Genomic DNA, 12183 nt, shown 5'->3' with positions numbered 1-12183 from the left:
CCCCCTCGAGCCCCAAAGGAGGAGGATAGAGCACTGGAGGGCAGCTGGGAGGAGAAATGGTGGAAGCCCTGAGTTCAAATCCAGGCTGAAAGTGAAAGTAGCGCAGAAGGAAGGTGCCATCCAGCAGTGCATCTTTATTCCAAGGTAAGGAGCTCCTGCGAAGGGGTTTTTGGGGGTTCTGGGGGGGAGGGTTTACTTTTGGGTGCCATGGTCTACCTTGCAGGGTTGTTGTGAACACTCCAGGATTGGATTGCTTTTCAGGGTTAGAATCATAGAATCACAAAGTTGGGAGAGACCCCAAGGAGGGCCCTGATCCAGCCCAGCCCCATTCTGCCATGCAGGAACTCTCCATCAAAGCGCCCCCGAGAGATGGCCATGATGATATCTATTTGTCATCTGCCTTTTTATATCCCAAAACTGGGACTCAGAATTGGTTACAGTTTTATTAAAAACAACAACAGTACAATTAATAATAATAATAATAAAGGGATTACTTTGGGTGCCATGGTCTACCTTGCAGGGTTGTTGTGAACACTCCAGGACTGGATTGGCTTTTCAGGGTGGATGATGATAATGATGATGATGATGATGATGATATCTATTTGTATCCTGTGGTTTTTTCTCTCCAAATTGGTTACAATTTTATAAAAGCAACAACAGTACAATTAACATTAATAAATAATAACAGTAATAATAATAATTTATTTCTATCCCGCCTTTTCCCTAAAGATCAAGGCAGGTTACATAAAATAGATAAAATACACAATATCGACATAACCGAAATTATATATCCCTTATATCCCTAAACTAAAATAACAGCATTATAGCCATTAAACTGACCGCATCGCAAATGAAAAATCAAAATTCAATTTTAAAATAAAGTGAATTTAAAACAGGCGGGATTTGGGAGGCCTTGCATTAGAATTAAAGGGTTATTCAAAGGAACAAAATGCAAGGATGATGTATATAATAGGATGAAATGCAAACAGTGTCTTTGTGTTGGTATTTGTTACATGGCCAACACTTGAATGTTTTCAATAGGACTCAAGTCTAGGAAAGCTCATGCTGCCAACTTCTTTCTTCCAGTTAGTCTGAAAGGTAGGACAACATCTCTCTACAACAGCAGTAATGATGATGATGGTGGTGGTGATGATGGTGATGATGGTGATGGGCTGGTGAGTGTGTTTGCACGCTTTCCAAAATCCCCAAAGCCACCATTTTACTACAGTAAAAAAAAAACTTACTTCATTGCAATCTTTTATCTTGCCATTCTCCCCAAATGGCTTTTTTCCCTTCTTGTTGTTATTGTTAACTGCCTTGGAGTGGAAAGGATTGACAAAGTAGGAGGAGTAGCTAATACTCCAGAGGACAGGATCAAAATTCAACATGGCCTTCAGAGATTAGGAAGCTGGGCCAAAGCTAACAAAATATAATTCAACAAGGAGGAATGTAAGGTGTTGCACTTGGGGCGGAAAAATGAAATGCACAGATATAGGATCATGAAGGACACCTGGCTGAATGAAATTACATGTGAAAGGGATCTGGGAGTCCAAGTAGACCACAAGTTGAACATGAGTCAACAGTGCGATGCGGCAGCTAAAAAGGCCAATGCAATTTTAGGCTGCATCAATAAAAGTATAGTGTCTAGATCAAGAGAAGTCATAATGCCACTCTATTCTGCTTTGGTCAGGCCCCACCTGGAATATTGTGTCCAGTTCTGGGCACCACAATTCAAAAAGGACATTGAGAAACTGGAGCCATGTGTCCAAAGGAGGGCGACTAAAATGGTGAAAGGTCTGGAAACTATGAATCCCTATGAGGAACGACTAAGGGAGCTACAAATGTTTAGCCTGGAGAAAAAAAGGTTAAGAGGTGATATGAGAGCCCTGTTTAAATACTTGAAGGGATGTCACCTTGAGCAGGGAACAAGCTTGTTTTCAGCTGCTCCAAAGAATAGGACAGAGGAGAATGGATGCAAACTACAGGAAAAGAGATTCCAGCTCAACATTAGGAGGAACTTCCTGACAGTAATTGGAGGCTTTTAAGCAGAGGCTGGATGGCCATCTGTCAGGGATGCTTTGACTTTGAGTTCCTGCATGGCAGAATGGGGTTGGACTGGGTGGCCCTTGGGTCTCTTCCAATTCCAGGATACTAGGATTCAATGATTTTATGACTAATGTTGATCCTGTGGATGAAACATTTCTAAGTCTTCCTATCCTCAACTGCTTTGCTCACTTTCTGCAGATTCAGGCCCCTTTCGACCACCTTCTGCCTTTCCTAGCATTGTAGTCTTTCTAGAGTCGTCCGCATGTGGCCTCCCTCTCTTTCTGCCTCCCTTCACCTTCCCCAGGTTTATTGTCTGGGCCAATAGCTGATCTCTTCTCATAGTGTGGCCAAAGTTGAGTCATCTCGGCTTCCGGGGAGACATCAGGCTTGATCCGCTCCAGGACCTCTTTGTTGGTCTTTTTTGGCAAACCTTCCCCAGACATAGTTTTTTGTGGGTTTTTTTGGGCTGTGTGGTGTCCATGTTCTAGAAGAGTTTCTTCCTGACGTTTCGACAGCATCTGTGGCTGGCATCTTCTAGGAGATGGCCACATAGCCCCCAAAACCCACAAAAAACTATGGATGCCGGCCATGAAAGCCTTTGACTTTTCCAAAGGATTTCATTGAACTGAGTCTGGCAGTTAAAGTGGATTTATTTTAATGACATGTTTAATTTAAGGTGTCATCCTCCTTCTCCTGACGTGACCAAAGTAGGACAGCCTCAGCTTGATCGTCTTGGCTTTTATGGAGAGATCAGACTTGATCTGCCCAAGGACCCATTTGTTTGTCTTTCTGGCCCTCCTTAACCTCCCAGATCCTTCTTAAACTATATACTTATTGAAAAATGCAGTTGGCCCTCCAGATCCATGGATTCTTTGTCCATGGATTCAAACATCCAAGGCTTGATAATATTCCAGAAATATACATTCTTAAAGGCAAACCTTGATGTTGGCATTGCACATAAGGGATGCTGTTTCTGGAGACTAGGCTTCAATTCTCAGCTCGGCCATAACAAAACACTGGATGACCCTGAACAAGTCACATACTCTCAGCCTCATGGGAAGGCAATGACAAACCTCCTCTGAACAAATCTAAGCTTATCTGTTTAACTTGTAAAAGCCAGAAGGTATCATATGAAAAGCAGGATTAGTCTGGGAGGAAGGAGCCATGAAGACTGGAGGGAGGAACATTAACAACTTAAGATATGCAGATGACACCCTTCTACTGGCAGAAAACTACAAAGACTTGGAAGAATTGCAGAGGAAAGGCACCCCAGAAAGTGCTAAGGCAGGCTTAATGTTGGAGATTAAGACAAACAAAAATATGGAATGACTTTGGAAAATTTGCATAAATGCAGTGTAGATGAAGGGAGATAGTAAAGACCTGGAACCATTACTGGGGAAGGTTAAAGAAGATTGTGTCAAGGGAGGCTTAATGCTGAAAATTAAAGAAACAAAAACAGTAACCATGAATTTATCCTAGAGAAGGAGAAGAGGCAGTTAGAAAGTGGTGGAGTCTCCTTCTCCGAAGGTTTTAAAATAGAAGCTGGGTGGCCATCTGTCAATGGGGATGCTTTAACTGTGAGTTCCTGCATGACAGGAATGGGTTGGATTGGGTGGCCTTTGGGGTCTCTTCCAAGTCTAGGATTCTATGATTCAATGATTTTACCCATTTGTTGTTTTTGTTAGCTGCTTTCATGTCGATCTCGACCCACAGTGACCCTATGGATGAGACATCTTCGGGCCCCACTCTCTGCTACTGCTCTGCCCAGCTCCTGCAAACTCATATCCGTGGTCTCTTTAATGGAGTCCATCCTCCATCTGCCATATGGCCTTCCTCTCTTCCTACTTCCCTCCACCTTTCCCAACATTACTGTCTTTTCCAGTTATTCATTCCTTCTCATGATGTGTCCAGAGTATGACAGTCTAAGTCTTGTCATCTTGGCCTCTAGGCTTGATCTGCTCCAGGACCCATTGGTTGTCCTTCTGGCCATCCATAGGATCCTCTGCACTCTTCTCCAGACCCACATAATCTCAAATGAGTTGATTTTCCTCCTATCTTCTTTCTTAACTGTCCAGCTCTCACATCCATCCATGGCAATAGGGAATACAATGGCTTGTATGATTCTGACTTTTGTGCTCAATTGTATATCTTTGCATTTGAGGATCTTTTCTCATTCTTTCATAGCTGCCCTCTCCATTCTTAATCTTCTTCTGATTTCCTGGCAGCAGTCCCTGTTCCCATTAATGTTTGATCCCAGCTATGAGAACTCTCTGACTGTTGCTATTTCCTCATTGTTTAGTTTGAATGTGTGTAAGTTCTCTGTGGCCATTCTTTTTGTATTCGTTGTGTTCAACAATAAGCCTGCCTTTGCACTTTCCTCCTTGATCTCCCTTAGTAGTTGTTCCAGGTCTTTGAGGTTCTCTGCTAGTATTATGGTGTCATCTGCATATCTCAGAGTGTTGATATTTCTTCCTCCTATTTCCACATCTCCTCCTTCCATGTCCAAGCCTGCTTTCCTTACAGTACGTTCTGCATCTAAGTTGAACAGATAGGGTGATAAGATGCAGCATTATCTGAGCCCTTTGCCAATTAGGAACCATTCCGATTCTCCATATTCTGTTCTGACAGTCGCCTCTTGTCCTGAGTACAGTACTATCAGATGTGTTGTTGCTCCTATGTCTTGTCACACCCAAACCTTGGATCAAACATTGAGCAGAAAGGAGACTGCAGTCAAGACATCAGAAGAAGATTATGGATGGGGAGGGCAGCTATGAAAGAACTTGGCAAGATCCTGAAGAGCAAAGGTTGTGTCAGACCATTGTATTCCCCATCGCCATGGATGGATGCAAGAGCTAGATGGTAAAGAAAGCAGAGAGAAAGAAAATCAACTCATTTGAGATGCAGTGCTGGAGAAGAGTGCTGAGGATAATATTTGTTGTTGTTATTGGCCTCATTCCCACTTACAGATAAATCGGTGTGTGATCTGAATCGATGGATCAGTTCAATGGATCGATTCGACATCAGATTGTAGTTTACAGTACACTTGCCCCGATCGCATTTTCTGACATCAAAATAACCCAATTGTGGTTCGCATTCATGAATGAACCGATTAAAAATGATTCAGTACCAGCCCGCCAAGGAGCAAATTTGAATCGATTCCAATCTGCTTGTGGTTCACACTTGCATTGAATTGATTTGGTGAAAAAGAGGTGGAAAAAAATCAGCATCAAAAATACGCGGGTTAAGTGAGTCTGGTGCATTGGCCCCCTCTCGGAATCGGTTCAGGGAATCGATTTAAGTGGGAACCAGGTTCGTTTGAACCAGTTCAAACCAAATTGCGATCCAGTTTAAAAGATAGTGAGAATGAGGCCATTAACTGCTTAGTGGACTTAGACTCATGGCAGCTTTGTGGATGAGACATCTCCAAGACTCCCAGTCCTCCACCTCCACTGCTCCTGCAAATTCAGGTCTGTGACCTTTTTAATAGAGTCTGTTCATCCAGCATGTGCCCTTCCTTTCTTTCTGCTTCCCTCCACCTTTCCTGTCTTTTGTATTAAGTTGTGCCTTCTCATGAAATGTCCAAAATACAAGAACCTCAATTTGATGGTCTTGGCTTCCAGGGAGATTTGTGGCTTGATCTGCTCCAGGACCCATCGGTTTGTCTTCTTGGCCATCATCCGTGTCATGCTCAGCACTCTTCTCCAGCACCACAGCTCAAATGGGTTAATTTTCTTCTTATCTGCTTTCTTCACTATCTAGCAGTCACATCCGTACACGGAAAACAATGGCCAGGGCGATTGTAAGCTTTGACGCTTAGTTGTATATGTTTGGTCTTAGAGGGTACAGTGGATGGCCAAAAAGACAAACAAATGGGTCCTTGGGCAGATCAAATCTGATCTCTCCATGGAAGCCAAGATAGAGACTGCGCAACCTTGCTGGTCGCTTGCATCAGATATCTAAGAATTATAGTGATAACGTGGATTTTTAAAAAATTTTACTGACAGCATCCACCGCTTGAAAATCTTTTAAAACTAATAGAAATTCAAAAAAGCAAATTTTGATTTTGCCATTTTATTTAAGGGATATCATTTTACTATGCCATTGTATTTAATAGGACTTGAGCATCCAAGGATTTTGTGATCCACAGGGGGTCCTTGAACCAAGCCCCATCAGATACCATTGCACAAGTCACACTATCTCAGCCTCAGAGGAAGGCAAAGGCAAACCTCTGAACAAGATCTGCCAAGAGAACTCCATGATAAGTTAGCCTTAGGGTCACTGTAAAGCAGTGGTTCCCAACCTTTTTAATGCCGCGACCCTTTAATACAGTTCCTCATGCTGTGGTGACCCCCAACCATACAATTATTTTCATTGGTACATGCAAATATGTGTTTTCCGATGGTCTTAGACGACCCCTGTGAAAGGGTCATTCGACCCCCAAAAGGGTCCTGACCCACAGGTTGGGAACCACTGCAGTGTAAGGCACACAAAGATAACAAAGCAGAATAAGAACAGGAAACCCAGGCATTTGGCAAGGTTTTTTTGCAGTCTTGATTGAGGTCAGCATGTTAAACTGGTGGTCAAGAGCAAAATGGGATTTTAGAGGCTTTACAGACCGGTATCAAAGCCTGCTGTGTGGGTGTGGTGTTCGTGCGACGCATGGTCCAACTCTGCCAGTGTGACACCGCGCACCCCACCACACGGCAGGCGACATAACACCGCTCCTCTGGCGCTGCATCCAGATGACACAGTGCCAAAGGAGCACCAAAAAACTGTGGCACCGGCAACTATGGTGCCCTTTCCATGGCGCAAAAATTGGCTGCTTTTTGCGGCTCCTTTTTGTGCAACTGAAAGGCCAAAAAATGTATTGGAAAAAAATATAGTGCTATAACTGTAATTTGGAAGGTCCCCTAAGCTTCTAAGTATCCTTCCTGGAAGACTGGACACGGTTGCTGCCAGTCAGAGTTGGCAATTTTGGGCTAGGTGGTTTGACTCAAGAAAAGTGTTGTTGTTGTTGTTGTTGTTGTGTGCCTTCGAGTTGTTTTGGACTTATGGCGACCCTAAAGCGAACTGATCGTGGGGTTTTCATGGCAAGATTGTTCTGAGTAGGTTTGCCATTGCCTTCCCCTGAGGCTGAAAGAGAGTGGCTTACCCTAGGCCACCCCAATGGGTTTCATGGCCGAGCTGAGAATTGAACCCTGGTCTCCAGACTCGTAATCCAGCACTCAAACCACTATGCAAGGGTAGCCTCCTTTATTCCTGTGCAGAAGGTTCCCAGGTAAGCCACCTGCCTGTCCAGGTAGGACTTACGGAATTCCCCCAGGAAAGTCACTGGTGCCTGGCAGAGTTGGCACAAGGTGTACCAAGTGTCTGGCACATTCTTGTGTCCCCAAGGAAATCAGGCCTTGGCATGTCCAACCCTGGCAGACTGTTTCCTTAGTCCACTGCAAGAGGGTTTATTGTTAACTGCTGTCAAGTCATGTTTGACTTATGGCAACCCTCCAAAGTCTCCATTCATCGGCAGCTCTGCTGTGGCTTCCTGGACTGAATCAAGCCTCCTGCAATGCAAGCCGTCCTCTGTATCCACAGATTCTTTACCCACGGATTCAAGCATTCAAGAAGATATTTTAAAAAATAGGTAAGAAGAAAGGATGTCATGTCAAGGATGGAGCGAGCATTTTTTCAGCTGCTCCAGAGAATAGGACCCAGAGCAATGGATGCAAGATAGAGGAAAATAAATTCCACCTAAACATTAGGAGGAACTTCCTGACAGTAAGAGCAGTTCGACAGTAGAAAACAGTCCCTCCGAACGTGGTGGAGTCTCCTCCTTTGGAGGTCTTTAAGCAGAGGCTGGATGGCCATCTGTCGGGGATGCTTTGATTGAGAATTCCTGCATGGCAGAATAGGGTTGGACTGGATGGCCCTTGCGGTCTCTTCCAATTCTGTGATTGTATGATTCTATGATACCACCACTTAAGCATCTCTTCTCCAGGCTAAATGTACCCAGATCCCTAAATTTCTGATCATAAGCCATGGTTTCCAGATGCTTCTTGGAGATGCTTCATCCACAGCATTGCCATCAAGGGCAGCGAACTACAACAGACTTGCTATGAAGGTATCAGGAGCTGCATCATATACTCTTGCCCTGCCGTAATATAATGATGGGCTATGCAGTAGTGATAATATGGTTCCTGCGTGGCAGAATGGGGTTGTTCTTGATGGTCCTTGAGGTCTCTTCCAAATCAGGGATCCTGTGATTCTAACTGTGAGTTCAGACAGAATTGCTGAGATAAGTCCAGAAAGGAGGAAAACTCCTTCAAGGGCATTTGCAAGAAAGCATCTGGCTCTGATAACAAAAAGAAAGGATTGCAGAAAGGAAAGACAAATGTGTCTTTATTAATTTTACCACTGTATTTGTCTTTTTGGTAGTCCGTGGTATCTGCAGAATGGGAGAGGGCTTTGTTATTACTGTTAATATTATGAATGTCCTGCTTTTCCCCAACATTGAGACTCAAAGTGGCTTAAGTTTTTTTTAAAATTTCCCCCAATTTAAATTGTATGATTTAAATTGTTATTTAATGTGTTTTATATGTGTGGTTAGCCACCTTGGGTCCCACTTTGTGAGTAAGGCGGTTACAAAATGAACTAACTAAATAAAATACAATTTAAATGCACAATATAGTTAAAAACATGCACAAGTGAGCATTGAAATAGGATTAAGCTATTGGAGTATTTAAACACATCTCTCATTCAATCCAAACCATATTGAAATGCAAAAAAAATTCCCAACCAGCAAATCTGGAGTGTTAAAAAGTTGTAAATAGCCCATTTGTTTGTTTGTTTGTTTTGTTTTGTTTTGTTTAAATAGGAGAAAAACAATGCAAAAGAGGCATCCCTTGGTGTTGCTGATCTGCCTTCAGGTTGGCTACTTATGGTGACCCATGAATTTCACTGGGTTTTCTTAGGCAAGGAATCCTCAAAAGTGGTTTTGCCTGTTCCTTCCTCTGAAAAACAGCCTCCAGCACCTGGGGATCCCTGGTGGTCTCCCATCCAAAAATTAACTAGGGTTGACCCTGCTTAGCTTCCAAAATCAGATGGGATCTGGTGCCTTGAATGTATTTAGACCTGCCCTAAATAGAGATTTCTTAGGCAAGGAAGACTCAGATGTGGTTTTGCCTGTTCCTTCTGAAAAACAGCCTGCAGCACCTGGGATTCCCTGATGGTCTCCCATCCAAGAACTCACCAGGGCTGACCCTGCTTTGCTTGCAAGATCAGACAGGATTTGGGGCTTTTAGGATCTGCACCTATGTCTTTTCTCAGTAGAGCATTGCAAAATAAAGGATTTTGTGATAAAGGTCAGATAGGCTGCTAGCTGTCTTAGATGAGATTAATAGTCAGTTAGACAAAAGTCAATTAGACTACTACTACTACTACTACTATTATTATTATTATTAGTCAAGATTCGACAGCTGAATATGCTGACAGCATTTAAAACAGCACTGAAGACGCATCTCTTCCATCAGGCCGACCCAGTCAATTTTAAATCATGACTTTTTAATCAGCATATTTTAAAGAATGTATTATAGGAATATATTTTAATGACTTTATAGTATTGTATTTTAACTGTTGGTTTTATGTGTTTAACGTGTTGTACTCCGCCTCGCTCCTTGTGGAGAGGAGGGAAAGAAATAAAATTTATCATCATCATCATCATCATCATTATTATTATTATTGTTAAGTCTCAGGGGGCTTACAGTTTACTACACAACTTGCACTCCTCTTCTACAGTCTTGCAATATCCAGGGGTAGTTGTGTGGACCATATAGCAAAGTACAATAGCATCCAGAATCCACGAAAGAGTGATGTCTTTATGGGGACAACCAAAACACACAAAATATAGGTTGCAAGTGGAGTTTCGAAAGCTTGCAATGTGTGTTTTTTGCATTTTGGGTGGCCCAATAAAGCTATCATTCTTTTATGGATTTTGGACGTTTTTGTACTTTGTTTTGTGGATTGTAGCCAACAACATGGGACTTCCCGAGCTTTTACCTCTCCCACCCAATTTTTGCACCTCTTAGCCTGGTGAAACGCTCTGGAACATGTGAAAACTTACACAGTTTTCTGCAATCTTAATTCTTGTTTAAAAGGTAGGCAAACAAAGTCATTTTTGGCCTTTATCTTTCCTATCTAGACAAACAAACAAAGCTCAGGTCCTGCTGTGCAGAGAGAGCAAATCAGCCAAGCATTTGTTCACTGAAGGTAAGACGATCTGATGCAACTTGGTCAATTACAGGTTCCTTTTGGTGGATCTCTTGCCGCAGAATTTGTGCCAAATTTAACACCCCAAGAGCTGAGATTACGAAAAACTGCTGAGAAATGCAGAGCATTCAGTTTCTGGTTTCTGACTGTTGTCGCATTAGGAAATCCAGTTTACAGAAGGAAACAAATCCAATTTACATTTGTGTTTGTGCTCATTCTTTTACACAAGAGCTGGTCTATGTTTCTCCAGGGTAAACGGCAGGAAAGTTTACATAAGAAGCAGAGAGCCGAAATCTTGGTTTTCCCGTCTGCAACAGTTTCAGAAATCACTAGTAAAATATTGGAAAGAGGAATGGGAAAAAGTCTCATTTTGTAGCACATAACTGCTCTTCTTACAGAGTTAGAAGACTATCAACACGAGACAAATAACATGACAGTTATCCCGCATATTTTGTAGTCATCTTTAAACATTCTTGGTTATCGGGTTGGGCTCCAGAATTAGAGGCAAAACGTTTATTCCGCTACGTTGATAAGAAAGTATTGTAATGTTATCCCACTACATAGATAACAAAATAATGGTGTGACATGAAATCAAGTCATTCCACCATGGCGATGAGAAAATAATGGCGCGACATGAAATAAAGTACCAGATAGAAAGAATCTGATGGCAAACAAGGAAGAAGCAAGGCTACTTTTTTGTTTCCTGGTATTTGAAAAGGTATTTGAAACAGGTTGATAAATTGTGATAGTTTATGAGAAGAAGATTGCAAAAGAAGGACTGATTCAAGATAGGAAAAAATGGAATGTTCTGTTTTTAAGTTTCAAAGGATAAGGAAATGATGCGTTAATGACTGCTAAATGACTAAATAAATATATATATTAAAAAATCCCTGGCAGGGTCAGTGTCACGGAAACTGGCTGAGCATCTAAATGGTTAAAGCAGCTCAGTTTCAAAGGTTTATGTTATTCCCAGGCTCCATGGCTCTGTAGTCTGCCTTATCTGCACCTGGACTGAGCAGATGCCTCACCGAGGTCACTGCAAACCCTCCCTTTGGAAAACATTTCGGGGGCTGCCTTTCTCAGCCCAAACTTTTTTTGTCAAGCTGGGGGGGGGGGGGGGGAATGCCGGGCAGATAATATCCATGGCTAGAGATGCAAAAGGAAAAAGCGACCCATCGTGAGTGGGATTTCCTGGAAAAGGGACTGCCAGAAGCTCAATTGCAAACAACGAATCCCAGTTTGGGATATAAATCCCATAAACAGAATAAAAATAAAATACAACGGAAGAAGACAAATGGGGAACATCTCAAAAAGCCGATGTGGCTCCGCAGCAAACTTGAGGAGGACGTGAAAAGAGAAAAAGACCATGTATAAAGAATGGAAGGAAGGCTAAACCCCCAAAGAAGAGTACAGATATATAGCCCAAATTCTGCGCTGGACCTGATGACCGTAAGGGGACCCCTTCCAGCCCTATGCTTCTATGAGGTTTCATGGAGGTCCAGTGCAGCCCCTCCAACCCTAGTGTGATCCGAGAGACCATTTGTTGGGTGCTTCCAAGTTGTTTCCAACTTATGGCAACCCTAAGGTGCGCCTGTGGTGGGGTTTTCTAAGCAAGATTAGTTCAGAGGAGGTTGGCCATTGCCTTACCCTGAGGCTGAGAAAGTGTGACTTGCCCAGAGACTCCCAGTGGGTTTCATGGCCAAGCTGGGAATCGAACCCTGGTTTCCAGAGTCATAGTCCAACACCCAAACCATTACATCTTACACTTTGTTTTATTTTCCTCTCATCTCCTGACATAGGAACTAATAACGCATGTGAAACTGTAGGTCCAGGTTTTATAGTGTGCACTTTTAAAAAAGTAAAAAAAGATGCTTAGGA

The 12183-nt window shown here is 42.7% G+C and overlaps 1 protein-coding gene across 3 annotated transcripts in view; it reads left to right on the top strand.

Annotated features, from left to right (window-relative positions):
- Nucleotides 1-2: 2 nt before the first annotated feature.
- The window catches only part of LOC149313285 (uncharacterized), a 43503-nt gene continuing 31322 nt past the window's right edge, over nt 3-12183 (top strand). For 2 of the 3 annotated variants that reach the window (XM_089526417.1, XM_089526413.1), the window contains exons 1-2: nt 3-144; nt 10238-10305. The gene's annotated coding sequence lies outside the window, so the exon portion shown is untranslated. The remainder of the gene's footprint in view (nt 145-10237; nt 10306-12183) is intronic. The other variant, XM_089526415.1, reaches the window with a different exon arrangement.

This window comes from Sceloporus occidentalis, unplaced genomic scaffold (genome assembly GCF_023333645.1).
Source record: "Sceloporus occidentalis isolate IW3139 unplaced genomic scaffold, rSceOcc1.0.p SCAF_5, whole genome shotgun sequence".
Lineage (NCBI taxonomy): Eukaryota > Metazoa > Chordata > Lepidosauria > Squamata > Phrynosomatidae > Sceloporus > Sceloporus occidentalis.
This window is presented reverse-complemented; position numbering and strand designations above follow the sequence as displayed.